Source organism: Giraffa tippelskirchi, chromosome 2, assembly GCF_054371585.1.
Source record: "Giraffa tippelskirchi isolate mGirTip1 chromosome 2, T2T-mGirTip1v1.2.pri, whole genome shotgun sequence".
Classification (NCBI taxonomy): Eukaryota; Metazoa; Chordata; class Mammalia; order Artiodactyla; family Giraffidae; genus Giraffa; species Giraffa tippelskirchi.
Window position 1 is genome coordinate 36,685,644 of NC_137276.1, and position 16,301 is coordinate 36,701,944.

The 16,301-nt window shown below is 42.7% G+C and overlaps 1 long non-coding RNA gene across 1 annotated transcript; it reads left to right on the forward strand.

Annotated features, from left to right (window-relative positions):
- The first annotated feature begins 1,820 nt into the window (after positions 1 to 1,820).
- LOC145531740 (uncharacterized) lies at positions 1,821 to 5,756 on the forward strand. Its single transcript, XR_014072708.1, has 2 exons — positions 1,821 to 2,028; positions 5,271 to 5,756. It is a non-coding gene; the product is annotated as an uncharacterized LOC145531740 (long non-coding RNA).
- The last annotated feature ends 10,545 nt before the right edge of the window (positions 5,757 to 16,301 follow it).

The following is a 16,301-nucleotide window of genomic DNA, read 5'->3' on the forward strand; positions in this document are numbered from 1 at the left end:
TTATTTGCATTTCATGGCTGCTGTTCTGGGCTCTCGTGTCTCATGCATCTCCGTTCCCACAGTGCCCAGCACAGGGCCCTCTCAGGGAGGGTTAGTAATGGGTTTGAGTGAATAAATCCTACCGTCCATTCATCAGATACTAACTGTACACAGTGTCTCCCTCCAGCTGATTTAGGACTCTAGTTTCTGATAAATTTCTGGATTCAACTGCCACCTTTTCATTCTGTAGGTAGGTTAAACCTTGCATTGGGCAACACGTCCCAACACCTTGGCTGGGTGCCTGGCTTGACCCCCCAGCGTTGCCACTCCATTGGAGAGACTGGGACAGAATCGGAGACCTCAGGGGCCTTGGCATTACCAATTATTAGATACAGAGAAGTTCTCTTGATCCCTAGTTTGAGAGTTTGAGTTGAGGAGCTGATATGACCACATAAAATTGTATTCTGCAGCATAGAGAAAGGCCCACTCATGGGGCCTCCGAAATCCTTGTACAGAAATTGTATTGCTTTTCTCTCGAGAAGGAGCAATCTTCACAAAGAAGACAGGCTGTTGTTGGTCTGACCTGAGGCCTTTTAGAAAGCCTGGGGTGCTTTTTTAGAGACTCTTGAGTTATTAAATAACAGTGAAATGCCAAGAGTTTCCATGCAAAGAGGTGAATGCTTTTAACCCATAGAATGACAATATGATTGTACTATTACCAAGGATCTATTTTTTAAAAACAATGACTTCATAATACAGTCGTGGAGCATAGGGATCCTGGAGCTCAGACAGCCTGAGTTCAAATCCTAGCATTGTGCTCTCATGAGTTGTGTGACCTCAGGTGTGTTATTTGGTCTTTCCATACCTCAGTTTCTAGTCTATACAATGGGCATAGTTTTTAGGGTTTTTGTGAAGATTAGATGTAAGTCTTACATAAGTACCTAGACTTATAATGATATCTCTATATACATGTCAGTCATTATTATCATTATTGTTATCATCGTAGTGCACTCTACACCATGACATCTAGCAAGAGGATGCTAATTTAAAGCTTCATCTTAAATATTATTTTCTTTCACTCTTGTGAGGGGATCTCACTGACTGCATATATTTCTCTTGCAGAGCATTTCAAAAATTCTAAGTTTGAAGACCTTTGTGGATGAGGCCTGGACCAGCTGGTCTCTTGATGCCTCTTGTGAAATGGGCTGCCTGCCCCTGCTTCTGAGTGTGGTAGGTGCCCCACTGAAAACATTCCCTCCCCGTCCCTAGTGGTGCACACCCAGTCTCAGGACTAGGGTTATTGCCAGGCTTCCATAATGACAGTTGAGTGACTGGGGGCTGGTGGGCTGTGGGGCCATGCAGATGCATCGGTGGTTGGATTCAATTAATTGTTTGGCTAACCACAGGGTGGGGCTCTTGAAAGAGCAGATGCTGTTCTCTTTCTGGCTCAAGTTAAAGTGCTCGCTTTTCCAGTTGGCAGGGAACAAGTCCTCCACTACTAATAAACTCACTGGCACAATGCAAAGAGCCCCGGCGCCAGTACTTGGAGTACCCAGGGAGGGCTGGGCGAATCTTCTTCCCTAATTATCATTCTGACTGTTACCATCCAACTAGAGCGATGTGCAGTCACTACCCGCATACTGTTTAGGATTTCCTGTCACCTAACACTTCCTATTGCTGTTCTAGCAAGAGGCTAGTATGTAGGAAGAGAGCCATCCAAGCGGCCTGGAGGCTGAGAGAGTGGGTGCCCTGACTTCTGAGGTCACACTGAGCTGTGTGGTGACCTTGACAACAGCCCCACCATCATCAGGGCTCAAATGCTGACACCAAGGCCCTGTGTTAGATGTCTGCCCTGTATCCTTCTGAATCTTGGCCATGTTCCAGTGCCACCAATTATCTCTTGCCTAGCAGCAGGGAGGTGGCAGTCACCATGCAGAGGAGTGGGGGTGGCTGCTTGGCACTTCCGGGCCTGTGATGCTGGGAGCAGGGCTACAAAATTCCCTCCACTCTTCCCAGCAGCAGGGGAAGTGGCACCTTGGGAACTTGCAGGTATGAAGTGCAAATGAGAGGAAGGAGCTTATTTTCAGATAAACATTCCAAATCATTCCGATGGCTGTAAGCAGACATTTTTAACCAAAGCCTTCTGGGACTCTGGCTTGCACCATTTGCCACCAGCTGGCATGCCATTACCCTTCGCCTCCAGGCATGGTCACCTGGTCAGGTTTGAGCGTGGGATGCCCTTATTTTTCTCGTTTCTCTTCTCACAGGAAAAATGACCCACATCCGTAGCATGTCTGTGTGCCTTGTATTTCTCACATGGTTTGCCTGGAGTGAGCAACGTGCATTACCCACCACCTGGGGAGGAACAGCACTTGCTGGGTCCTTAGTCCCTGAGGTCATCTAGCTGAGAACACACTATCACTGAGCCCTAGTCCCCAAACTTGAGACCTCACCTCTTCTCAGCTCCAGTCCTGGCTCCTGCTTGAATCTGTGTCCCAAAGGATTCATTTCCCAACCGAGGATTGTCCACAGGTACATGCCAAGAGGGACAGAAGAAGGCATGCATGTTCAGTGAGTGAGGTTAGCTTCCCAAATGGGGGCAGAGGTTACTTGCAGGTTCCTTTGAGTCTAGATTCAGACAAGTTGTTATTTAAAAAAATTGCCCCAGTTATTTGATGCACAGTGTTAGAGCAGGAAGGGTCAGAGAGCTCACCCAGGGAACAGCATCTTCAAGATCTTTCTAAGCTACAATCATTTGCAAGGCACTCACCATTTAATGCAGGGCACTCCCCATTTTTTAAAAGGCTTCACACTCCCTGGAGCTCTCCAGGTGATCCAGGAATCAAAGTGCCAGGACTTCGTGATGTGGCCCCAACCCACTGCAGTGACCTCGCCTTCTCTCCATATTTCTACCACACCATGCTGCTTCAGGTTCTCCCGGCATACCCTGGGCTCTCTCTCTGCACCCTGTCACCCTCTACTCAGATTTTCCCCCAGATACTTTTTAACTTTTAGGACTCGTTTGGGCATCACCTCCTCCAGGAAGCTTCCCTTCTTCCCTCAGCCCTGATCAAGTGCCCTATCCTGTGCTGCCCTGCGCCCCAGTGCTCCCACACTGGCCCACATAGGCCGTTACCTCATATACTTCTTTCAGTAGCCCTGGGGCCATCTAGAGGGGAGGACTCACCTTTTCATCTGTGTAGCTTCCCTGGGCTGAATCAGTTCAGTCGCTCAGTTGTGTCTGACTCTTTGTGACCCCATGGACTGCAGCATACCAGGCTTCCCTGTCCATCACCAACTCCTGGAGTTTGCTCAAACCCATGTCCATTGAGTCAGTGATGCCATCCAACCATCTCATCCTCTGTTGTTCCCTTCTCCTGCCTTCAATCTTTCCCAGCATCAGGGTCTTTTCCAAGGAGTCAGTTCTTCGCATCAGGTGGCCAAAGTATTGGAGTTTCAGCTTCAGCGAGTCTTGGACTGAATAGATGAGTGAAATAACTTTCCCTACAGACCTATTGAAAAGTCTCTTAGCACATTCATATTTATTGCTTCCTGTGTGTCAGTTTCAGGGTTGGGGAAAAAAATGTAGCACCTAAACACTGTACCTATAAAAGTCCTTGGAACACTGGGAAAGGTCTTGTGGGATTTTTTTCCCCTGTGAAATGCCTTTTGTATTATCAGATGGTCACTGATTTTTTTCTTTCTCTATTGCACACTAGGTGGTGGTGGTGGTTCAGTCACTCAGTCGTGTCTGACTCTTGCAGCCCCATGGACTGTAGCCCGCCAGGCTCCTCTGACCATGGGATTCTCCAGGCGAGAAAACTGGAGTGGATTGCTATTTCCTTCTCCAGGGGATCTTCCTGACCCAGGGATTGAACCCAGGTCTCCTGCATTGCATGTGGACTCTTTATTGACTGAGCCACAGGGAAGGTCAACAAGGATGCATACTGGGAGGAGTACATTATGATTACAGCTGTTTAGAATGTCTGCTAGGGCATATTTTGGGCTTCCCTTGTGGCTCAGCTGGTACAGAATCTGCCTGCAATGCAGGAGACCTGGGTTTGATCCCTCGGTTGAGAAGATCCCCTGCAGAAGGGAAAGGCTACCCACTCCAGTATTCTGGCCTGGAGAATTCCTTGGGGTCGCAAAGAGTTAGACACAACTAAGCGACTTTCACTTCACTTCCACTTTCAGGCATATTTCCCTAGTGTTTGGATTGGGGCTTGAACCACATTAGTATCAGAAATCCCTTGTAATTGGGTAACTATAACAGTTATAGCTAATTTCAGCTACATGTAACAGAAAGCACCTTATACCATTATTTATTCTTTAAACCGCCTTAGAGTTACTTATTCTTGTCTCATATAAAAGAAGCCTGGAAGTTGGCTGGCATCTTCCCTTTCCTAGCAGTGAGACCTTGGTTAAGTTAATAACTTCTAAACCCTTCAGATAACTGGAAATTAAAAATAACGTTGTCATAGGGCAACGAGAGAGTTTGTGAAACTCTCATGTGATAAGCCCTGGTCTTGCTCTGAATAAATATTCAATAAATGTTAGGAAAAAAAAGCTACTTTATTTCTGCTAGCTGTTTGCTCTATCAGTGCCTCTTTAGATATGCTGCTTTTTAGTAGCATTGATAAACTTCCAGAGGATGTATAATTTCAGATGTTAGCTGCATGCATCCCTGTGCCACCATGTTTGTTAACATTTGTTTTAAACATTGAGGTCAACCCTGACTCAGCAATATTCTCCTGTCCTCAGAGACTCTTATAGAGGCAGTGCTTCTCGTGGAGAAGATATTGCAGGAGTCAGAATGTGGCTCAGTTGCTATGCTGCTTATACATTTAGGTAGTACAGAAAAAAATTAAAATGAATCATGCAGAAGAAAATCAGTTTTTGACTTAAACCTACTTTGAGCTCAGAATGTTAATAACTTGCACGCAATGAATCTAATCCCCTAAATACAATAGTTGATGAATTACTTTATATGTACATTTTAAATGCAACATGTTTGCAACCCCATGGTCGCAAATGGACTGTAGCCCACCAGGCTCTTCTGTACATGGAATTCTCCAGGCAAGAATACTGGAGTCAGGAGCCATTCCCTTCTCCAGGGGATCTTCCCGAACCAGGGATCAAACCCAGGTTTCCTGCATTGCAGGCAGAAGGTCCAAGCCACCAGGGAAGCCCAAATACAACAGTTGATGAATTATTTTATATACACACTTTAAATGCAACATATTTAGTTATGATTGGAAAGCAGCCTTAAACTATTTTTGTTGTCTTTTTAGCAACTGAAAGATACAAAACAGTTACAAGTGGAAAGACTACTGCAACTGCCCTGCATTTTTAGCCCAGAACCAAACCACAGAAGTCTCAAGATACTTAGAAAAATACAAAACAATAGTTTTCAAGTTAAGAATTACCTGTTTTGGGTGAGGAGGTGGGAAGAACTGCTTTGGCTTAAAATACTCAACAGTTCGGAGTCATCACAGTTGGAAGAGAGCAGCTCCTAAGGTGATCTGTATCTGAAGAGGGAAATCCAGCCAGGAAGCAAACCCTAACTGATTCCTCACTCACAGCTTCACACCGTTCAGCTGAAGATGGTCCCATTAGAAGCTGTTGAAGCCATTTCTACCATTTCAGAAGGGAAATCATTTGGTAATATGAACGACGTTTTCATCTTCTTATCTGGGATGAATGATAACTTATGAAATGTCTTTCCCTTTTAATTTTTTAAAAAATTAAGATATTTAAAAAAATGTGGACCATTTAAAGTCTTTGTTGAATTTGTTACAATATTGCTTCTGTTTTGTTTTGGTTTTTTGGCAGCGAGGTATGGGGAATCTTAGGTCCCTGACCAGGAATCAAACCCACACCTCCTGCATTGGAAGGCAAAGTCTTAACAACTGGACTGTCAAGGAAGCCCCATGTTTTTCCCTTTTAAGACACTAGCATCTGTATCCCAACCCCAAACAGACACCTTTCTGTATCATCTACAGCCCGCCAGTCCAGACCCGGGGGAGCAGAAAGAGTGGAGGGTACAGAGGTGACTGTAGTAACCTTTCCACCATCACTACAATCACAGATGTGTGATTTTTCCTGGTATCCTAATTTCACTGGGGGCTTTTCATTTAACACATCATTCCTCTGAATGCATGGGGCACAACACACTGGAAAACTGCAGGCAGGGAGCAAGAAGGCGGCGCTCACTCTCCCTTGTTTCTCAGGAACCCACGCTCGTCCAGCATGGAATTACAAGTGACCCCATCATCTGTGTCTGTGGGGAGGCTTCTGTCATACATGGACCATGCCTCACTGGACACCCTGAGTCTCCTGGGGGGATTCTGTTGCCTCCATCATCCTGGCATTGGCTGCAGTTCTGGTCCAGACAGCCAGCACAGCTTCCTGGCTGAAGTGGTTACCACAGTAGTACTCGCTCCCTCAGGGAGAGCGGGAGATCCTTCTAGTGCGGGCTCCCCCTCTCAGGGGTAGGAGTGTCTGCCAGTCAGTGTCTTCCGACCACATCCTTTTCTTAGACCTTTCTGGAGACAGTTCCCCTTAGTCCATTGTTGATCTTCTTTATGAGTGTCTGGATGTTGGCTTCCTTTGCCAGGATGGGAATATTCTTTTGGGGAAGCACATTCAGAGAGTTGCTGATAATGCGTCCAACCTCTGCTTAGCTGTTTGTCACTGATACCAGGCCCCACTGCGTCTCGCGCAAGCAGTTTAGAGAGTAATGGAGGACGAGGTATCTTCCTCGAAGCTTTTAGGCTCTCACTGCCCGTTGTGTTCTGTTGTGAACTTGAGCCTCATCACCCTTCACAGACGGTTCTCGTTTGGTCCCCTTCCAGGAGGTTCTCCATGAAGCTGAGGCACTGGCTTGCTTAAAGCCAGGTGTTTCTCTCCAGCTTTTACTAACAACAGATTTGAATTCAAGAATCATGTGTTTTTCCCCCAGCTTCTCTATGGAGTTTCACTCCTGGCCTTTTGCATTTTCCATCATCTGAAAAAGAGTTGAGATAGGCAAAAAGAAAATTCTTCTGATTTCTGGCTCAAGATTGTTCTAAAAGTCTCCTTGCACTTCATTCCACCCAAAGGTATTCTCAAACCCGCTGTTCTTAAAAAGGATGTGTATTTAATTTAGACTTAACAGAAATGTAACAAGTCAGATGTTTTACCCTAGGTAGATCCATTTTTAAATCCTGAGAGTGCTAAAGTGATGACAAAAATAGCTGGACAGGTGTGAGAGCCCTCACAGGGAGCTGATTTTTAGGGGAATTGGCTTAACGTAATGTTCCTCATCCCCTGAAGTGCTTTGCAGAGTGCTCAGAACAGCTGAATCACATTTTTACTGATTGACTCTTGCCGGGATAAGGGTATGACTTTGAGTTTAAATTCAGTACTTCTGTTGACTTTGTAACACTGGACTTGTGTCCCATTTTCCCTCCTATTGTATGGACTAGACTCTACCAATCAGGCCGCATCTAGCAAAGATAGTTTATGAAGCCATCCAGACCTGGATTCAGATCCTGGTTTCACCATTTCCTTGCTGTGTGATCTTGGACAAATCATTTAACATCTCTTAAATTTCCTTATTTATACAAAGGGATCGTTGTAAGCATTAAAAATAATAAGTTTTAATACTTAACGTAAGGCTGGTTAAGGTAAGCACTCAATTTATTATTAATTTTATTTTGTGCTAAAAATGCACACTACATCTGTTAGTTCCTCTCTCCCAGTGATCTCCATCTGTGACATGTTTACAAGCCAGGGATGCACAGGTGGGCATGTGAGTTAGGTATGATGAGTTAAGTTCAGCTTAATAACTGTATAAATCACGTGGCCTTAAATGTGGTTCAGGTTCTTTTCTCTCTCACTTTAAAGTTGGAACATAGGCTCTGCTCTATGAAGTCCCCAGAACCTGGGTTCCTAGGCTGTTGTGAAGCCTCCATTGCCAAGGTCATCTTACGGTATAAGTGGGTGGCAATAATTCCAGACATAAGGTTTTCACTTCAGCCACCAGGAAGGAGGAGGTGAAGATGGGAAAAGAGTGACGCCAGCTCTTGCTTCAAGAAGGTTCCTGGAATGTGCTGCATGAATTCATGTTTACATTTCAGTGACCGAAAAGTAGTTTCACAGCTTCACCTAGCTGCAAGGGAGAATGCGGTGTTTACCCTGGGTGGCCACAAGTCTGGCTAAAATTGCCATTCCTATGGAAGAGGGGGAAGATGGACACTTGGGAGCAATTGCCCTCTGGACAGGGAGCCACTCTCAGGGGCAGCAGACTGGGGAGAGTCTTGGGAGTCTGATGGAGTTTGATGGCTCAAGGGAAAATAATTATTAGTAGTTGGTGCTGATAAGATCAAAGGCAAATCCAGTTTATCAAGAAAATGTCATCTGGAATTACTCTGTCCAGTGAGGGAAAGTGAAAGTGGCTCAGTTGTGTCCGACTCTTTGCGACCCCATGGACTATATAGTCCATGGAGTTCTCCAGGCCAGAGTACTGGAGTGGGTAGCCTTTTCCTTCTCCAGGGGATCTTCCCAACCCAGGGATCGAATCCAGGTCTCCCGCATTGCAGGCAGATTCTTTACCAGCTGAGCCACGAGGGAAGCCCTAGCCGTATAGGGAACCACTAGCCATATGACTATCGAGCATTTGAGATGTGCTATAATATACTCACTGGACTTCCAAGATAGTGTAAGAAAAGAATGTAAAATATGTGTTTTTTTTTACAGTGGCTACATATTGCAATGATATTTATATACTGGATTCAATAAATATATTAAAATTACCTTCATCTGCTTAGTTTTACTTTTAAAATTTAAAGTTCTAGCTGTGATTCACATTGTTTTTGATGGGAAGCAGTGATCTGGAATATCCCACATCTGAGTCTGTCTCCTCAGAAAGGAGATTCTATATACTACTGAGAGGGATGGTTTCCTGAATGTTTAAATGCATGATGAATTCTCTAACCTGAGGTTCAGAGAGCAAGATTTTGGTACCACAGCTGGAAGCATCGTCCAAGGGAAGTGGACAAGCCCTTCCTAGGCCTGTCCCCACAGGAGACAGATCTAAATGTCACCACCCTCTAAGAGCATTCAAGTGACCCCCACCTCCTGCTGTGGTTCTGGTTCTGTGACCCATTCTGTAATTCCATTTTCAGATGGCCTTCAGGGTTTCTATGACCACTCCCACAGACAGAGAAATTGACTAGTTAGCCAAGTGATATGCTTGGAAGGGGTGGTATTTCTGAACTTCAGCTGAAAAGATTGGAAGGTTAATGATGAGGGAGTGCATTTGCCACTAGAGATGCTTTGCATTTTTATTTCTCTCCCGGTCAAAGATCCCCCTCTAACTAAGTCAGTGGTTTTCAAATATGTTCTGTGGGACCCACAGCTTCAGCATCATCTAGGAACTTGTAAGAGATGTAAATTCTTAGGCCTCACCCCAGATCTAATGAATCAGAAACTGGGGGTGTGGTCTGGCACTCAGTGTTTTGATGAGCCCTTCAGATAATCCTGATGCTAGTTAATGTTTGAGAAACATTAAAGTGATAGTTTTCTCAACAAATAGATCTTCATTCTCAAGATGTACCCAGCAGCTTTTTTTATTTTGAAAGGTTCGTCCTGTTTAATATGTCTTGAAAGGGAAAGTATGCAGGGATCATTTTTAGGTTTGTAAATAAATGTGATGTATTTCTCACAGGTTTTGGAATGAGTAAAACTTTGAAAAAATCATGAATATAAGTGTCTGGAGGCAGTTCTTTTGGGGTGAGAATTTCCTTAGCTTACCTCTTCCAGACCTCACTGCTGAGCCCCATTCATGGAACTTGCCTGGTCCTTCCTGACTGCTCGCCGTCTCTGCTTGCCATCTCTCATTCCGACTCCCGTCTCTGAGTGGTGTTCTTTATCTTCCCAGACAGCTGTTCTCACTTCCCCACTTTTAATCATTGTGAGCAGTTTCATCTTGTAAGGCTTTCTCCCACTCCTAGGCTCTTAATAAGCCTGTGCTCAACACTGCGTGTGTGTGTGGAAGTTGCTTCAGTCCTGTTCGACTCGTTGCGACCCTATGGACTGTAGTTTGTCAGGCTCCTCTGTCCATGGGATTCTCCAGGCAAGGATACTGGAGTAGGTTTCCATGCCCTCCTCCAGGGCATCTTCCCGACCCAGGGATCAAACCCACATCTCTTAAGTCTCCTGCTTTGGTAGGTGGGTTCTTTACCACTAACGCCCCCTGGGAAGTCAGTGATCGACTCTGCAGATATTCAAATCCGGTTCTTCTTCCAAGGCACAGATTCTACAATTCGACTCTTGAAATCTGATGTGTAATGACAGTTTCAGCCAGCAGCACTGAGGAGAACGTGTGGCCCCTTCCATCACTGAACTCTTGGGAACCTGCAAAGTCGCCAGGCACGAGGGCAGTGGGCCAACCTCTTTGTTTACTGAGCAGCAGCCACCCATCCATTCCACCCCAGGGGACTGACCATTGCCCCCAGGAACTCTGAGTGCTCTTGGTGTTCCTTTCACCGCTGATAAAAAGTCATGGCTCAGATGCAGGCCCTCCCCTCAGCAGATCCTCTGAACCCTGGGGGGCAAAGATTAGGTGGGACAGGGCGAGGATATTACCGGATCTGAAAAGAGATGCTTTGCCCTTTCTAGCTCCTGCATAGGCAGGCATCATACAATGTGTATGGAGCTTTAGAGCTTACAAGACACCTCAAAACTCATCCTTTACAACGCATTCCACCTCTTTGAGAGGGGAGCAAAGAGTTCTACAGTTGAGATAACAGATCTGGAAGGTTGCCATCTTTCCCTGAGTGACTCAAACAAGAAAAAGCAAAGTTGGATTTACAGCCAGGTTTTATTGCAACTTGACGTTTAGTTTACTGACTCCTCCTTGCTAAAAGGATACAATCCGACACTAAAAAACCCCATGGAACAATCTTAATGCCTTTATTCAGTGAAGATTTGACACAACACATGCATTTATGGACATCACACTTGCAGTTTACAAGTGGCAGTCACATCAATTACTTTACTGGAGTCTATAACGACCATATGTAGAGGCTTTCGTAGTCGTTGTTCTACAGTTGAGAAAAAACTCAGACTCAAGGAGGGTGGGTAAACTGCTCAAGGTTACATGGCATGTCATCCAGTCCTTTTCACAGCAGAACCTTTGTTCACTATGTTCACTTAACTCCTCTTTGCTATAAATTCTAAACTGCGAAGAAAGGAGGTGAATGCAGTAAGGCAGGCATTCCCAAGTCATTTCTACCTAGAAATACAGTTGCCTGGGCTTCTTTCACCCCTTCCATGAACTCTCTGAGGAGCTACAAGTGGGAGCAAATGCTCCTGACTGACTAAGGCTGGAAAACACTGCACTGTGGCAAGACGCATGCAGAGTACTGCGATTTATTGCCTGTAATGCCTCAATTTTTTTTTGTTGTTGTTTCCTTTTTTGGATGTTTTGGTGGGTTTTGGGGGAAGGAGGTCATTGAGAAAACTTGACCACTAGATCTCTCTCTCTCTTTGACCGCATGGCTTGTAGTCTCTTTGTTCCCTGACCAGGGATTGAATCCAGGCCCTTGGCAGTGAGAGCTTGGAGTCCTAACCACTGGACCACCAGGGAATTCCTTTGACCACCAAATCTTTTAGTTTATTCTTAAAGCACAATTTTCTAACCAAATGAGGTTTGGCTTCCCTGGATAGTAACAGGGACTGTAATTAAATTTCATCTGGTGAAACACTAACCTGGCTAAGATAATTCTAGATTCAAGTTCCATCCTCAGTGGGATAGCTTTCTTTTCCATCTTCCAAATTCTGTGTAGTTCTAAGAGTCACAGTTCTTTTGAAAATAGACATCAATTGTTAAGTTGGTTCTTAAATATTCCTCATTAGGGATTCCCATTGTCAGAAGACTCTAGAATCTTCAACCAGCATCAGCATCATCTGGGAGTTGGAAATGCAGACCCTCAGACTCTGTCTCAGGTGCACTGAACCAGAATCTGCATTCAACAAGACACCCTGTGATTCACACAGACATTAACATCTGAGAAGCACTGGTTTGGGATGCCTTTCCTATTCGCATCATAGTTACAACCTACTGAGTATCCACTATCTCTCAAGGGAGGTAACTTTACATTTTAAAACTCTAGTCCTCAATAACAATAAAACAGTCAAACTGTAAGAAAAATATTAAAATCTTAATATATATTCATATAAAATAACTTCAAAAGGTAATGAGTTAGTTGACAGAATTGAAAGAACTAGGTAATCTGAAAATTGGTTAGAGAATATAATATACACCTCATTAGCTAATAGAATGTGTGCTATGTTTAGTTGCTCAGTTGTGTCCAACTTTTCAAGACCCCCTGGACTGTAGCCCTCCAGGCTCCTCTGTCTATGGAGGTTCTCCAGGCAAGAATACTGGAGCGGAGCGGGTTGCCATGCCCTCCTCCGGGGGATCTTCCCAACCCAGGGATCGAACCCAGGTCTCCTGCATTGTAGGCAGATTCTTTACCATCTGAGCCACTAAGGAAGCCCAGCTAATAGGATAAATAGAGAGAAAAAAAAAAAAGTAGATCTAAACAATTAGCAAACTTGAATGGGTTTGCCTAAATAAAATACTATACCTAACAACAACAAAAAAAAAAAACAAAACTCTAGTCCTCACAACAACTCTGCTGGGAAAGGATTATTTTCCTTAGTCTACAAAAGAGGAAACTGGCTCTGAGAGATTTACGCTTGCCCAATTAGTTGTTAGCTAATGACTGAGATGGAATTAAGACCGTGTCTGTCTACTCCTTCTTAGAACACTTGGCTTAATATTTTTTCCTCTCCCTTCTCCAGGCCTGTCAGTCAAGTCAGGTTTTATCCCCCTCACAATCTCTCCAGATCTTTTTCAAGGCATCATGGTGAAGAAATAAGCAATAGATAAAAAAACCAAAAAAAAAAAATTGTATGTCAAACTTTTGTGGTTAACAATTCTATCAACAAAATTAAAAGTGAAAGTCTCTCAGTCGTGTCCAACTCTTTGTGACCCCACAGACTATACAGTTCATGGAATTCTCTGGGCCAGAATACTGGAGTGGGTAGCCTTTCCCTTCTCCAGTGGATCTTCCCAATCCAGGATTGAACCCAGGTCTCCCGCATTGCAGGTGGATTCTTTACCAGCTAAGCCACAAGGGAAACCCAACAATGCTGGAGTGGGTGGCCTATCCCTTCGTCAGCAGATCTTCTCAACTCAGGAATCGAACCAGGGTCTCATGCATTGCAGGCAGATTCTTTACCAACTGAGCTATCAATGAAGCCCAACAAAATTAAAAATCTGGCACAAATACATATTTTTGGAAATATATTTGTAACATATATGACAAAAATGTTAATAACTCTAACATAAAAAATTTTGATAACTCAATGAAAGTACTTCGGTAGAAAAGATAGAGGAAAAAAATAATAGAAAAAGGATCAATAAACATGAAAAAGTTCAACTTCTCTAGTAATCAAAAGTATAAAAATGGAAATATTTTTTCATCCCCCAAATTAGCAAAGGAGTAAAAGATAAAATCCAGTGTAAATGAGAATGGGAGACAATAGATCCTCAACTATTCCTATTATTAAAAATGATGTTTAGAAGAATATGTAATGAAAAGGAATAATGGGCACCATATATTAGTGAGTAAGAAAGACATATGGAAAATGTATATAATAATCCTATTATTTTAAGGTGAAAAATTTTTCTATACTCGATGGAAAAAAAACTCAGGATAATAAATACCAAATGTTAACAAGGTTGAATTTTGAATAGAGAATAGCCCTCACTGTTTTTAAAATGGAAGTTTCCTGTCTTCAAAGAGGGGCAAAGATCAGACGCTCTTGTAACTTAAACTTTAATTTCTCTATAAAAAAAACTTAGTAGAAGAAGGGAAAATTGACTGACTGCTGACTGATTTTTCTCTTAGAGACAGTTCACCTCCAGTTAAAGTTTTAATTACTGGTTGATTATTATCAATAAGCAGTCATGCCTGGAAGGATGGGGCTCCTCTATTAATAAAATATGAAACTTTATTCCTAGTTCAAAATAAATAAATAAAATTAAGCATCAGACAAATGTACCTGAAAAGTATTAAACAACCTGCAGCGTAATCCTGAAAATTAACCACATGATAGTTTCTTTTACTGTCAGGCCAAGGTCTATGGTATTCTCCCTACAAGAATACCGTCTATGGCATGCTCCTCCTTCTCCCCATTTCATTCAGCTGTCTTCATCAGCTTCTCAAAGGGATCCTCAGTAAACCACTCATGAAATGAACAAAGAGAAACTTTCTTCCAAACTGTTTATATCTCCTTATCCTACTTAGCTTTTCTTCATAGCACTCATCTTCAGCTTTGCCTAATTGTTATAAATGAAAAATTATACTTAACTGTTTATCCTCTCCCCTCCCCACTAAAATGTAAGTTCCCTGAGGACAGGGACATTGTCCACTTTATTCTCCACTCTGTCTCCAGAACCTAGTGAGATGACTGGCATAGTGGATACTCATTAAATATTTGTTGAATGAACGAATATGAAAAGAACTGAGCCTTATGTGAGTGTCACTCAATCCAAGAAGAAGTTTGTAACCCTGGGTATGCTGGGGTGGCTTTGGGAACCCAGCACTGACGACAATGGGGTGTTTTGTTTAGACAACTCACCTCTACCTGGAAGATAGCCCCAAACTTCGTTGCAACCACTAATTTATACTTGTTGTAACCAACAAATATAAAAGCAAACATAATTAAAAATATAGGTAGCAAGACACTTTTTCTATACTTGACCAGGCATTTTATTGTTATTGTTTAGTAGACTTGGGACAAAAAGAGAGGTGCAGCTGAAGACCTTTTGCTGTAAAAGGAAAAAAAGCCACTAGTTGTTTGTTGCCAGGAATAGTAATGCAATCGCAATTTAGTATTTGGAAAGTTTTCACCTAAGGAAATCAGAGCTTTTTTTAGTTTTTTTCTTTTCTTTTTTGAAGTTTTTTTAAAAAAAATTAATAGACTTTCTTTTTCAGAGCAGTTTTAGGTTTACAGAAAAATTGAGCAGAAAGCATGGCATCCCCGTTTCCCCGCCTTCTCAGTTTCCTTTATTGTTAACATCTCACACTGATGTGGTGCATTTGTTACAACTGATGAACCAATATTTATGTGTTATTAGTAACTAAAATCCACAGCTTACATTAGGGTTCACTCTTTGTGTTGTACATTCTATAGGTTTAGCCAAACAATAATAAAGAAAAGTGATTCTTGTACATGGGAGAGGAGTTGAAAGAAGTAAATAACAGAAAATTGAGGGCAGTATGTTGTTCATCTAATTCTTCCTTCTGTCTCCAAGTCCAAAACTAGACTAAAAGTCTAAAAGTCCATCCACTCATGAATGGATAAACAGGTTGCGGTACACCTATACAATGGAATTCTGTTCTGCAATAAAAAGGAACAAACTACTGAAACATGCAACAACATGGATGAATTTAAAAAGCAGTATGTAGAGTCATACGACCGTCTACAAAAACCGACAAACTGTATGACTTTAGAACATGATATTCTGCTTAGCAGAACAAAGCCTCACGCTTTGTGACTAAGTTTCTAGTCACTTGAAACTTAAAATTATAGTAAACAGCATCCAATAAAAAACAACTAGGCCTTCCAAGGAGAAGAAAAATGTGACCTGTGACCAGGGGAAAAAAGCACTCAATAGAAATAGATCCAGAAATGATGATAGGGATGATAAAATTAGCAGACAAAGATATCGAAACCACTGATATAAATATGTTCAGGTACTTGAAGGAAAACGTGAGGATCGTGAGCAGAGAAACTGAAGATACAAAAAGCACGATAAATAGAACTTTTCGAGGTGAAAATATGGTACCTGAAATGAATGATTCACTAGAGGGATTAACAAGATGTTAAACATCGCAGAACAGAAGGTAATCACTTAAGTGATTAAGTGCTGCTGAGGGTGTGGAGGAAGGAGAACCTTTGTGCACTTTTGGTGGGAATATAAGTCAGTGTACACACTGAGGGAAACAGTATGGAGGAGCCTCAAAAAGTTAAAAATAGACTACCATACAATTGAGGAATTTCTCTTCTGGGTGTTTTAGCAAAGAAAACAGAAACACAAATTTTCAACATTATTCAGAATAGCCAAGGTAGTGTGTGTGTGTACATATACGTATATATATGTATATCTATGCTACTCAGTATATGTATGTGTTCAGCCATACAAGTTTATTCATATAAAAAAGAATGCTATCTTGTCATTTGTGATCACATGGATGGACCTT